The sequence below is a fragment of the Carcharhinus amblyrhynchos genome, chromosome 15 (genome assembly GCF_965287045.1).
Source record: "Carcharhinus amblyrhynchos chromosome 15, sCarAmb.v2.hapA, whole genome shotgun sequence".
NCBI classification, from domain to species: Eukaryota; Metazoa; Chordata; class Chondrichthyes; order Carcharhiniformes; family Carcharhinidae; genus Carcharhinus; species Carcharhinus amblyrhynchos.
In genome coordinates, this window is record NC_137338.1 from 14,726,668 (window position 1) to 14,741,625 (window position 14,958).

The 14,958-nt window shown below is 41.6% G+C and overlaps 1 protein-coding gene across 1 annotated transcript in view; it reads right to left on the reverse strand.

The window, feature by feature from the left end:
- Positions 1-14,958, reverse strand: part of gsk3ba (glycogen synthase kinase 3 beta, genome duplicate a) — a 144,069-nt gene that overhangs the window by 52,447 nt on the left and 76,664 nt on the right. The window lies entirely within an intron of this gene.

Below are 14,958 nucleotides of genomic sequence, written 5' to 3' on the forward strand. Positions count from 1 at the left end.
ATGAATGACAATAAGTGAAGTGTAATTTAAACCTTTGGGGTTTTGTGGAGAAAAGGAGTTAGGTATTTTTGGGCAGTTCTGAAACCCAACCTCTCTTTATTCAAATGTTGCTACATACTAGATTAATAAACCTTTTGAATACGTGGACATTTAAGTCATGCTTAATTCTATATGTTAGGTATCATACGGCAAGACTTTCTAACTATACTACAGGCACTATACAAATTAAGTTGCCACTGTTAAATGCATCACCATGTCAGAAATGTTCAGATTTACAGCAAGTTGGGTCCACCAAGTAATATTCAAATGAGTAATAAATGAGAGTTGAGAAACCTTTAAGCAGCTTGAGGAAAAAAAACTCACATTAGCTACATCACTTGCCTCTATCCTCTCCAACCTACGTACAAATTCTCAATTTCACTTTGCCCCTTCCCCAACCGACTCCACCTCAAGCTTTGGAAAGTGCTGGTTATACCTTTACATATATTATTCATGATAATTCAGCCACTGATACCATTGCTTAAAGCAGCAGCATCATTCACCAGTAACTCTTGCAACACCACTGACAAAGCATCAAACTAACTGAAATTATTTGATACAATTGTACATCTATCTAAGCTAAAGATGTACCCATTGCTGTATGAGTTAGTTTTTGCTGCCTTAAAGAGGGAGTTTTGGAGACGATCACAAGCAGGAGAAACTAGATTCAAATTTTTTTTTTGATGGGTCCAATAGGTTGAGGAGTTGTTGTTTTGCTCAATAACACCGTAGTGCTAAAGAGTTCCTTAAACAAATGCCGTATCCATTAAGAAATTTCTGATATTTCCTTTTACTAAGGTTATATAGGCTGTAAAGCTTGAAATTACTATTTATAGACAACATGATGAATTCTCTCCACTCTACCTCAGCATTCACTTATGGCTGAAGACTACAATATAACCGCCCTGGAAATCAATAACCTGCCTAAGTAGCTGTCACTTATCGAACTCACTTATGCACACCTAAAGTAAATGGGCAACAAGCTCCTGTACTGAATGATGAGTTCAACAAACCCAAATGATGTCTGAAAATGTAAACGTATTAACAAAGATCTCTAAAATGCAAAGAATTAGGATACTCACCGCAAGGACCCCTTAAAAGAATCATGCCTGTTATTCTATATCCATTGATATTTGACTACATCTTTCAAATCATAAGCTGATGATTTTAGCAACACTAAGTCGAATAAGTGCTCAATAGGGGGAAAAAATGTTTCAGAAGCGTGTTCATCACAATTGGAAGGTATTATAGATTTATTTAAAAAGGTAAGGGAACAAGGGCATTGAGGAGTCGAGAAAGAGGTAAACAAATTGCTCCACTTTCCATGATCTGCAAAGTAGAAAATATCAATGCTTAAATAGTTTAAGAAATTGAAGGAGTTGGCAGATCAGCCCCTTGAGCCATAATCTTAACTCACTGCTCTGCTGTTTCCTTCTCTCAACTCCCTTGTACATCAAATATCTGACTAACCCTGTGTTTAATATGTTCCAGTCTCCATTTTTTTCACCTTGATCTCAAATCTTAAACGGGAGAAACTGTGTCCTCAACTATAGATTCCTCCGACAAAGGAAACAGCCAAATTAACATCTACTCCATCAAGCCACCTTAGAATCTTTCATCGTTCAATAAAATCACCTCTTGTTCCAAATGCCAATAAGTATAGACCCAACCGTTCCTTGGCAACGCTTTCAATTCTGGAATCAGATCAGTGAATCTTTTCTGAATGGCTTGCAGTAGAAGTATATTCTTCCCCTAATCAGGAGACCAAAGCTACACACACTACTCCAGGTGCAATCTCAACAATACCCTGTACAGTTATAACAATGATGTGGGTATGCCGGCGTTGGACTGGCGTAAACACAGTAAAAAGTCTGACAACACCAGGTTTTAGTCCAACCGATTTATTTGATAATATACTCGCAAGCTTTCAGGTTAGCCCCTTCGTCAGGTGAATGGAGAGTTCTGGCCTCAGACAGAGCATATAAAGCACAGACAGTTTAGAGATTACTGATTAGAATGCGAATCCTTACACCTAACCTGCTGTTCAAGACCTGAAGTGGCTGATAATGTGAGTGGAAGGAGCACTGATCACAGTTTAAAGAGATGTGCATTGTCTCCAGACAGTACAGTAAGTGAGGTTTTGCAAACCCAGGCAAGTCACGGGGGTTACAGACAGTGCGACATGAACCCAAGATCCCTGTTGAGACCGTCCTCACGTGTGCGGAACTTGGCTATCAGTCTCTGTTCAGCGACTCTGCGCTGTCGTGTGTCGTGAAGGCCGCCTTGGAGAATGCTTACCCGAAGGTCAGAGGCTGAATGCCCGTGACCACTGAAGTGTTCGCCAACAGGAAGGGAACAGTCTTGCCTGGTGCCAGGCAAGACTGTTCCCTTCCTGTTGGCGAACACTTCAGTGGTCACGGGCATTCAGCCTCTGACCTTCGGGTAAGCATTCTCCAAGGCGGCCTTCACGACACACGACAGCGCAGAGTCGCTGAACAGAGACTGATAGCCAAGTTCCGCACACGTGAGGACGGTCTCAACAGGGATCTTGGGTTCATGTCGCACTGTCTGTAACCCCCGTGACTTGCCTGGGTTTGCAAAACCTCACTTACTGTACTGTCTGGAGACAATGCACATCTCTTTAAACTGTGATCAGTGCTCCTTCCACTCACATTATCAGCCACTTCAGGTCTTGAACAGCAGGTTAGGTGTAAGGATTCGCATTCTAATCAGTAATCTCTAAACTGTCTGTGCTTTATATGCTCTGTCTGAGGCCAGAACTCTCCATTCACCTGACGAAGGGGCTAACCTGAAAGCTTGCGAGTATATTATCAAATAAATCGGTTGGACTAAAACCTGGTGTTGTCAGACTTTTTACTGCAGTTATAACAAAACATCCCTGCTTCTATACACCAGCCATCTTGCAATAACTAACATTCTATATACCTTCCTAATTATTTGCTATACCTGTCCAGATGTCAAAAAAAAGGGACCCCACCCACCAGCCAGGTTCTGTTCTCTCAAATGGTAAAAGTTCCAGGGGAGGACAAAACAGACGCTACAAAGACACTCTAAAGCTCTCCGTGAAATGTGGTAGCATTGACGTTAATTATCGTGAGAAGCTACCACCAGTTGTTCCAAAATGCAACCTGGCGGAAGAAGTACAGTGCATATCATCACAGAGAGGCTCACGTAAAGATATCACAACAGGGTCAGAAGGCAGAAAGTCATCACTTGGATGCAAAGTCACATTACTGCCAAACCATCATCCCTAAGCAGGGGACTCAGTATTTCAGCAGTGACTCTGTACGGTGGATAGAGGAGAGCCGGTGGATGTGGTCTTTCTTGATTTTCAGAAGGCGTTTGACAAGGTACCTCACAAGAGGTTATTGCAGAAGGTCAGGGGACATGGAGTTGGGGGTAGGGTGTTACCGTGGATAGAGGACTGGTTGTCAAATAGGAGGCAGAGAATGGGGGTCAATGGGTGCTATTTGGATTGGTGGTTGGTGACTAGTGGAGTGCCGCAGGGGTCGGTGCTGGGGCCTCAGCTATTTACCATTTATATAGATGATCTGGAGGAGGGAACCAAGTGTATGGTGTCGAAATTTGCTGATGACACCAAGATTGGTGGAACGGCAAATTGCACGGAGGGTGTGGAGAGTCTGCAGAAGGATCTAGATAGGCTGGGTGAATGGGCCAGGAACTGGCAAATGGAATTTAATGTTGGCAAGTGCGAGGTGGTCCACTTTGGTAGGGATAATGGTAGGAAGGATTATTACTTACGTGGAGAAAAACTGCAGCAGGCGACAGTGCAGAGGGACCTCGGGGTCCTTGTGCATGAGTCGCAAAAACCCAGCCTGCAGGTGCAGCAGGTGGTCAGGAAGGCGAATGGGATGCTGGCCTTCATAGCGAGGGGGATTGAATATAAAAGTAGGGAGGTCTTGCTGCGGCTATATAGGGCATTGGTGAGGCCACAGCTGGAGTACTGTGTGCAGTTTTGGGCGCTGTACTTACGCAAGGATATTTTGGCCTTGGAGGGAGTGCAGAGAAGGTTTACTAGGCTGATGCCGGAGTTGAGGGGGTTGAGCTATGAGGAGAGGCTGAATAAACTAGGCTTGTACTCGTTAGAGTTTAGAAGAATGAGGGGAGATCTCATTGAGACATATAAGATGATGAATGGGATGGATAGGATAGAGGTGGAGAGACTCTTCCCGCTCAGAAAGGACAGTAGGACTAGGGGGCACAGCCTCAAGATAAAGGGGGGCAGTTTAGAACGGAGTTGAGGAGGAACTTCTTCACTCAAAGGGTGGTGAATCTCTGGAATTCTCTGCCCGTTGAAGTGGTGGAGGCTACCTCGCTAAATATTTTTAAGACGCGGGTTGATGGGTTTTTGATGAGAGAGGGGATTAAGGGTTATGGGGAGAGGGCGGGAATGTGGAACTGAGCCACGACAGATCAGCCATGGCGGGGCAGGCTCGAAGGGCTAGATGGCCTACTCCTGCTCCTATTTCTTATGTTCTTATGTTCATCCCAGAAGAATTGAAAAGCAACTTAGTGACCAACTCCAGGGAAGGAATCAAAGCGAACAACTGGAACCACAACACTGCAGTGATCAGCTGATTTCTGACCAATGCTTGACCCCCTGTAAGACTGCAGTCTGAGTGGTCCTGTATAGTGTCACAAGTGAATGGTAACTTTAGCCTTCAACTCTTGCCAGCCAGGATCCCTCAGGGGGGCCAAGATGGACTCCCAAATAAAGGGGATAGGTGATTCGCAACATGTAAGATCCGAGATTCTCCTGTCGGGAGTCTATCTGCAAATGACTACCCAGAAATCTGGTACATTTATCCTAGTTGACCCGAGAAGAGAATACAGTTGTTAATCAAATAATGCATATTTTTAACAATTTAAAATCAACACGCCATTTACAAATTCCCCTTTCGTTAACGTATTTAAACATTTAATGAATCCAAGAACGTGTGGTTGAGTGAACCAAGAAAATCTTCAGTGCCACTTAAATCCATTCCAACATCCTTGTAAGTGCTATCAGGAAGTACTTTTCTTCTGTACATAACCACCTATGTGATAAGGCTTGCTCTACCCTATCTGACAGTTCAGCATCCAGAGCATTCACCAAATTCTTTTCCATTAACAAGTTCTTTTCGTTTTGCATCTTTATTTTTTGCAGCCACCAAAACTTCCTGATCATACGGTTCTTCTGCCATGAGTGGCATTCCTAGTTTGCTCCATAGCCCTTGTTCAAGTCAAACCAGGGCCTTCACTTGCCCTATCTTGTTCTGGACTACTGTTACATGATCTTTCCCTCCCACAACGTGATCGTTACCTCGAGTCAGAATCATTTCAAGATCTGCTTTCGGAACTTGCGCTGCATTTTCTAGTTTATAACATATTCACTTCATTTTGCCAGTACTTAGTAATCTTACTCTTGCCCATCATCTTGAACATTTATCCAACGGCTTTCCCTGCCTCTATTCACTGGCCTATTGAAGAATGAATATTACCCTAGTGCTGACTTTCAGTATTGCCCTTTGTGATAAATCTTATGCATTGGGGTCACTTTTCCAATCATCCCACCCCTTTATCCATCACATTCTGCTCCTCAAAGCTGTCAAACATCGGAATGTGTGAAATGCAAGGTGAGTCTATAAATTGCTGAGATTCTATTACGTTTATAATCAATCCTGATTAACCTACATGAATCTAGCCTGGCTACTGTGTTGGAGAATCACCGTTTTGCCATCACAACTCACCATTTACCCGGACCTGCTCTGTTATAGCGTACTAAATCGTTAAGATTAAAGCTTATTTCTGACAGTCTTCTGCAATACTGTAAGGCTTGCCAATTTTTCTGAGTCTTCTGCCTTGATGAAGGCCTTTGTCCCTGCATGTAGGCATTCAACTATGTGGAAAAGATGGAAATTAATTGCAGCCCATTCCAAGGCTGAGGAATGATCACACAGTACTGAAGGTATTTTTGGATTTCTCCCATAGATCAATTTATACAGATGATGAAATGGATGCAATAATCTCCTCACTGCAAATCTACTTACTTTCCAAAGACAATTCCTTTACAATGTTCCAATTTCATTTATGCCTTCTTCATGGATGGCTTGCTCAGCAGCCAGGGTATCTCACTAAATACTATGTTTATGCTAATGAAATGGTTTACTACAACCACCATATGGAAGTATCACAAGTTTTCAGTGACTTCGACACATTGCCTTTCCCAAGCATGAAGCAAATAGGACTTGCACATTCCTTGATGTTGCTTTGATGTTCACTACTTAAATCCAATTAACATTTCAACCAATTCATTCCATATGTTGTGGAGTGCAACCAACGTTCAACACAGTGCAACTGGAGCAATCACATAGCAAGAGGGTAGTCAGAGAGAGGGTTAGCCCACTCAAGGATAAGGGACGGAATCTATGTGTGGAGCCAGAGGAAATGGCGAAGTATTAAATGAGTACTTTGCATCAGTATTCACCAAACAGAAGGACCTGGTGGATGAGGAGTCTCGGAAAGGATGTGTTGATACTTTGAGTCACGTTGAGATCAAAAAGGTGGTGGTATAGGGGTTCTTGAGCAACATCAAGGTAGACAAGTCCCCAGGGCCTGAAGGATATACTCTAGAATACTGAGAGGGGCAAGGAAGGAAATTGCTGGGGTCTTGAGCAAAATCTTTGTATCCTCACTGGCTATTGGGGAGGTCCCTGAGGATTGGAGAATAGCCAATGTTATTCCTTTGTTTAAGGGTAGCAAAAATAATCCAGGTAATTACAAGTTGGTATGTCAGTGGTAGGAAATTATTAGAGAGGATTCTTCGAAACAATTTCTTGGAAATAAGTGGATGTATTAGCGAGAGGCAACTTGGTTTTGTGACGGGGCGGTTGTGTCTCACTAACTTGACCAAGTTTTTTGAAGAAGTGACGAAGATGATTGAAGAAGTTAGGGCAGTGGACGTTGTCCACATGGACTCCTGTAAGGCCTTTGACAAGGTCCCTCATGGCAGACTGGTGCAGAAGGTGAATTCGCATGGGATCAGAGGGGAGCTGGCAAGATGGATACAGAACCAGATCGGACATATAGAGGCAGAGGGCAGCAGTGGAAGAGTGTGTTTCTGAACGGAGGACTGTGACAAGTGGCAGTCCTCAGGGATCACTGTTGGGACCTTTGCTATTTGTAATATATAAATATATAAATAACTTGGAGGAAAACGTAACTGGTTTGATTAATAAGTTTGCAGACGACACAAAGGCTGGTGGATTTATGGATAGCACTGAGGACCAGAGGATATAGCAGGATATGGATTGGCTGGAGACCTGGGCGGAGAAATGGCAGATGGAGTTCAAGAACATAAGAAACAGGAGCAGGAGTAGGCCATCTGGCCCTTCGAGCCTGCCCCGCCATTCAATAAGATCATGGCTGATCTGTCGTGGCTCAGTTCCACTTTCCCGCCCTCTCCCCATAACCCTTAATCCCCTCTCTCATCAAAAACCCATCAACCCGCTTCTTAAAAATATTTAGCGAGGTAGCCTCCACCACTTCAACGGGCAGAGAATTCCAGAGATTCACCACCCTTTGAGTGAAGAAATTCTTCCTCAACTCCGTTCTAAACCGCCCCCCCCTTTATCTTGAGGCTGTGCCCCCTAGTCCTACTGTCCTTTCTGAGCGGGAAGAGTCTCTCCACCTCTATCCTATCCATCCCATTCATCATCTTATACGTCTCAATGAGATCTCCCCTCATTCTTCTAAACTCTAACGAGTACAAGCCTAGTTTATTCAGCCTCTCCTCATAGCTCAACCCCCTCAACTCCGGCATCAGCCTAGTAAACCTTCTCTGCACTCCCTCCAAGGCCAAAATATCCTTGCGTAAGTACAGCGCCCAAAACTGCACACAGTACTCCAGCTGTGGCCTCACCAATGCCCTATATAGCCGCAGCAAGACCTCCCTACTTTTATATTCAATCCCCCTCGCTATGAAGGCCAGCATCCCATTCGCCTTCCTGACCACCTGCTGCAGCTGCAAGCTGGGGTTAATCCAGACAAATGTGAGGTAATGCATTTCGGAAGGTCTAATACAGATAGGAAATATACAGTAAATGGCAGAACCTTTAAGAGTATTGATAGGCAAAGAGATCTGGGTGTACAGATACATAGGTCACCGAAAGCAGCAACGCAGATAGAGAAGGTAGTCAAGGCAGCATACGGCATGCTTGCCTTCATCGGCCGGGGCACTGAGTTTAAAAATTGGCAAGTCACGTTGCAGTTTTATAGAACTTTAGTTGGCCACACTTGGAATGTAGAAGGATGTGGAGGCTTTGGAGAAGGTACAGAAAAGGTTTACCAGGATGTTGCCTAGCATGGAGGGCATTAAGCATAAGCAATGGTTGGAGAAACTTCGTTTGTTCTCACTGAAATGACGGAGGTTGAGGGGCGACCTGATAGAAGTTTACAAGACTATGAGGGACATGGACAGAGTGGATAGTCAGAAGCTTTTTCCCAGGGTGGAGGGGGTCAGTTACTCGGGGGCATAGGTTTAAGGTGCGAGGAGCAAGGTTTAAAGGAGATGAACGGGACAAGTCTTTTTTTTAAAAAAAAGAGGGGGCAACGGGTGCCTGGAGCTCACTGCCAGGGGAAGTAGTGGATGCAGGTAAGATAGTGACTTAAGAGGTGTCTGGACAAGTTTATGAGTAGGATGGGAATAGAGGGATATGGTGCCCAGAAGGGTAGGGGGCTTTAGTTCAGTCGGGCAGCATGGTCAGTGCAGGCTTGGAGGGCTGAAGGGCCTGTTCCTGTGTTGTAATTTTCTTTGTTCACCACTCATTATTGGGAGCTGGAAAATCTCAGCAGTCTGTTTTTGCTTCAGATTCAAACATCCCTAGCATTTTGATTTTACACAAGAAATAGCAGGCCATTCAGCCCTGCGAGTCCGCAATGCCATTCAATGAGAACATTGCTGATCTACTTCCATACCATTTTTCTGCACTATTGCCGTATCCCATGATGTTTTACTATGTAGACATTTATTGATCTCAGTCTTATACGTATTCAGAGACTGAGTCTTCATAACCCTCGGGGCAGAGCACTCCAAAGATTCAACACCCTCTCACTGAAGAAATTCCTCCTCATCTAGGTGCTAAATGGTTTGCCCTTTATTCAGAGACTGTGTCCGCGGGTTCAAGACCCCCAGCCAATGGAAACATCCTTCCTGCACCTACTCTGTCGAGCCCTATAAGAATTCTGAATGTTTGAATAAGATCACTTCTGATTCTTCTAAATTCCCGAGGATAAAGAACCAGTCTATTTAGTCTTTCCTCACAGGACCACCCTCTAGCCCAGGAATTAATTTGGTGAATCTGCATTGCACTCTCTATTGCAAGTATATCCTGATGAAAAATGAGTGTTCAGACTTCATTCAAGTATTTAATGCTTAACTAATTCATAGGGCTTGCTATTTGGATAAGAGCATTAACAGAGTCTAAGATGAGGCAGAACTAGAAGAGATGATCTTTGGATTCAGATTTTCAGCTCTAGCTTAAAAGGAAAACGAGGAGGTTCTAGGCAGTCTTGTTAATTCTGAAATGGTGATCAAGAAAGATGATGGAATTTCTGGCTAGAGAACAAAGTCTGTTGTGAGGGCTGAAGGAAAGGTCTTCAGTTTCCAAGTGTCTAATTAGAATAAATTTAAACTAATCCAAGATAATGTGTTGGATAAGCAGTCTAATTTGGCGCACCAGTTATGTCATTGGCAATGAGAATAACATTACAACAGGTTAATCCCTCCAATCTTTTCAAAGGCAGGCAAGTTGAACATCAGGCTGTGTTGTTTGGTTCTCTCTAAGCTTTTTCATTCCTCAGTAAGTAAAAATTACAGAACGTGGTTTTGTTGCTTAATGAATTAAGTTCATGATGAATACAAAAACAAGAGTACAGGAATACTAGCTCACTTTATTAATTTCTTTAATTTAAAAATTCAAACTTCATTGGCGTCTGAATAGAAGTGCCACACCTTCCACCCATTCTGCTGCCTTGAATGACTTCTAATGTCCGTGCTGAAGATTAAAATTCCTCCCATCAAAAGATTCCAATCAAAGAAATCTATCAACACCAGAATGCTAGACTTAATCTGAATCGCCAGACATTACTAACAGATCAGTGATTGTGTAGGTAAGTGTTGAACAGGTGCCGATCCTACACTTTTCTTGTTTGTCGACAGAAGATCAACCCAGTAAAAGCGTTTGCCTGTGCAAACTACTTCCTTTAGGGGAAGCCCCTCAAAATCATAACTCTAGATCTTTCCTGTGAAAATAACCAACCGCAAACTTTTGACATCCTGAATTACTGTTAATATAATCATGGACTACAGATTTTCCATTGATTTTATATCACTCTTGTATTCAGTTGTTAAAAGATACAAACCGAAGGATCACATCATTTATTTTTATACTTCCACTGTCATTTTTAATCAATCAATCTGTATCTCATGGTTCCTTTACTGCATTTGGAATCTTAGCACTTGGTGTGAGCTTGAAATCCTCATTCTGGCTTCCAAAAAGGAATCAATTCCCATTTCTCTACAGGATTTGTCACTCATCTGCATGTCCAGCTAGCTTATCCTTAACTGTACCCTTACAGTTTTTTATAATCAAATGGTCTGTTAACTTGGCATTACCAAAAAATTTTTACATTGTTCCCTTATTTCTCAGTGTTTGTAATAAATTTAAAAGTTCAAAAGCAGAATTTAGAATGCTCTCACCATGTTACTAGACAAGTTCCCTTTGCCTATGCTGTTTCCTTTCCTTCAAACATACCTCCATTGACAGCCTTTATTTGTCACACGTCCATGCACCAAAAATCTCCTGCACAATATCTGCCAATGCTTTTTGAAAATCCATACATCCCATCCACTGCATTTCCTTTTATCTTTCATTTCTTAGTTTTACAAAGAATCCAAAAGATTGTTCAAGCACGATTCTTGCTTTAGAAATCAATGCTGCATAGTGACAATGAACACCTTCCTCAAGTGCTTAGTAATTTAATTCCTGGATTATAGATTCTAATTGCTTACCAAGTGTCCCATAATTTCTGCACTTACCATACTCTTTTTTTCTGTTGGGGCCATCAAAATTCCCACCCTCAAATCCTCTGGTACAATTTCCTTTCATTATTTGAAGTGTCTGTAAATTAGTGCTACCATCTATCATTCTGCACACAAGCATACATTTTCAACCACAGTTTGAACTCATCTACTTACACAATTTAAAAAAGCCTTACATAATTGTGCAGAAGAAAAGTCACACAAGTTACACTTCAAGAGATGACATTTGCCAAGTGTTTGTGTTTGATTCACATAGTCATTTAGGTTAAACTGGCCACTCTGATCCTCAAATATTAACAATTGTCCCAAACCCAAAGACATCATTTTATTTTCAAATACTAAAGCAGGAACTACTCATCATGGCTAATTCCAAAGATTTTAAAAACTGGACAATTCTTTTAAAATGACTGAAGCCATGCCTGGCTGTGACTTTCCAACAACAGGAGCTAATCTGGCAGTATGGACAAAATCTGTACCTCATTATTTCTCAACAGATGTTGACGACCCCTGTGGGCTGCAGAGGGCAAAATCAAACTGAATTATACAAAGGCCATCTACAGTTCATAAGCTAGGCCTAGCCACTGGCGTCTACTAGTCAAGTAGGACAAAGAACGTTGCAACCTTCCCTTTAGATTCTTAATGGTTGGAACACAGACAGACAATCTCAAGAACCCAAAAGGATAGACATCCTGCACCAAGCCCAAGTGAAGAGGTGAGACATGATCTGCCTGGGAGAACCAGTTATACCATCTTCCATCTACCAAACAGCAGAACAGAAAATAGGGCTCTGCCCTGGTTTGATTGCAAGGCCTCACCTTCACTGTCTCTACTGGAACTTCTATACCATTGCCTGCAAGGTTAATTCTTCTCTGTGAACCTATCGCACCATAGAAGTGAATTATCCAACATTAGTTTTCAGGCTGTTGACTTCTGTGGAGGAAAACACCATTGGATTTTGATTCTGGACTCATGTAAAACAATAATTTGTTTTTCTGGAGATCTTTATTTCTCTATCCCTCATTTTTACTGTACGAATAAAAAGGAGGCTACATTGTGACCCTCTTTCACATGTGTGTGCAAAATAAATTAATCCCATTGAATTCATCCTGTCTCAAGTTTTCTGTGGGGTGATTATTAGAAATTGAATCACATCTAAACTGAGGGGCTGGGAAATACACCACTGCTGATAGAGGAAATCAAAATCAAGACACCTTTGTTTGCGCATGAGTGTAAAGGGAGAAATCAGGGCCATTTAAATTAAACTCTCTCCTCTCCATAACAAAGTAGATTATATTTGAATGTGAAACTTACTACATGAGCAACTATTGAATAGAATCCATAAATTGAGCCAATTTAATACAAATCAAGACTGAATGGGGGTGGGCTCGTGTTGGAGGTTATTGCAGCACATGGGACAATTTTTTTTTATTAGCCGAGGACAATAAAGGAAAATAAGAGTAGGAAGGTCATACTGAAACTGTTAGATCACAGCTTTGGTTTCTTTCATTCTTTCATAGGATATTGGCATCACTAGTAAGATCACCGTTTGATTTGATCTATTGTCAAATGTATTGGTACACAGTGAAAAATAATATGGTTTCTTGAGCACTTTACAGTCAAAGCATATCATCTGTAGCGAACGTGGGGGAGAAAAAAAAACGAGAAGGTGCAGAATGTAGTGTTAATGAGCGTAAAAGATAGAATTAGAAAGTATGTAGGGCACAGCTTCGAAATATCACCTTGCTCTGGCGCCATCCCTAATTGCCCTTGAACCATGTGGCTTGCTAGGTCATTTCAGAGGACATTTAAAAGTCAACCACATTGCTGTGAATCTGGAATCATATGAACCCCCTACCAGGGAGGAATGGTAGATTTACACCTCTAAAGGGCATTAGTGAATCAGATAGGTTTTCATGATAATTGACACCAGTTTCATGTTTGTTAGACTTCTAGTTCCAGATTTCTATTCAATTCAAATTCCACCATCTCCTAGCTCCCACCAATCACTGACCTTCTACTGTGCCATCTGCTCCACCCTCTCTTGTACAGTACATAATCCATCATATTTAGCTCTGAAGTAGTCAAATGGATTCAAAACTTCCACTCTCTACAGATAGTGCTGATCTGCTGAGACTTTCCAGCATTTCCTGTTACAGATTTAGTGTAATTAGCACAGCATTAGAGTTGAGTGGAGAGGTTTATTCACCGAGATGGAGGGCTGGAACTGCCTGAAAAGGATGGTACAGGCAAAAGCCATTGCATTAAAAAAAATACTTGGGAGATGCATCTGCTGCAAGGCTAGGAATCAAGAGCTGAAAATTGAAGTACAAATTAAGCTAAATAGTTATTTTCAATCAGCAGAGACACGATGGCTATATGCCCACGTTGTGCTACAAAATTTCTACATCTCAATGGGAGTTGAGAAATAATACAAGTTTAATAAAGACAGAACACAGTCACCAAGTCAAGTTGCAGAATACTGCTGAGCCATCACTGAGTGGCAGGACTGGATGCAGAAAGATGGGCTTTTAAGGCAAGGTGGATAATCCACTCGAGTAGGCGTGCTTGCTATATTCGTTACAATGCTCTGAACAAGCTGGACAGATATAATGTAACTCAACCTCATTGCATTTCACTGGATATAAAGTAGCTGGCTATTCAATCAAAGTGTTACGATAGTTTAGCTTTGGACGGATCTAAGAAAGGCACATGCCCAGGACAAGAAAATCAGTTCCAGTTCATAGAGTTTCACTGTTCCACTTCTGGATCCGGTTACCACATAATTAGATTCAAAGCAACTCCCTTAAAAGTAGGCAGTTGGACAACTTAATGGATCAACAGACTATTATACTGCACTTGTGAAATTATTTAAGCAAGTCAAAAATTCATGACAATAGAAAGCAAAAATTTCATGTGCTTTCACAAACCGTAAGCACATTATAAGAATAAAACCCATTCACTAATTCAAACTGTAAGCATTTACAAGGTGGTACATTGATTGCACTGTTCCCATACAATAGAATTAGTCAGGTGGATATATAGAAACACAGATATGGCTAATTACACACAAGTATTGAACGCTGCTCTGTGAACTTAACACTGATATAGCACTGTATATACGTATACACTTCATTTTTATGCCCACGATAGTAAAATAGTAACACAAAAAGTATGCAAGTACTTTTTGACCATGTACATATTTAACTATATTATAAGTGAAGTGAATGAAGACACTTTCTACTAAATCAATTCACGCGGCTAAATAGCCATATTTATATCTACTTAGTAATTTTTATTGGACAACAAAGCCTTGGATTCACTTTTTAGATACACATTAACAGCAAAGTAGAAAGCATTGAGTGAAAAATCTTCTCAAACATGTTGAACATACAATAAATTTCACCGAAATATATTCATTTAGATAAACAAATGCAGCTGTCATTTTGAAAACGGTTGATATTTTCCCAGGTTTTGTCGTTGAGAAACGTTTGCCGTTGCACTTTACAAACTTCCTATATAGTTCTATGCATATTTCTATAGGAATAATGTGATAGAGTTATTAGCATTCACTGGTATGGGTGGACAAGGTCAGAACTTCCAATGTCCTCTGAAAAGCAGCACTCCAGCAACGTAATTGTATTTCAGTGTCATCCTAGAATGCCATTAACAGTTGACAATGGACCTGGTATTCTGTACAATTGCCACATTTCAAATAAATGTGGTCCCTCCTGTACAACAAAATATATTTGCCTTGATGTATCAGAAAAATGGATCAATATCACGTCAACCCCCAAAAG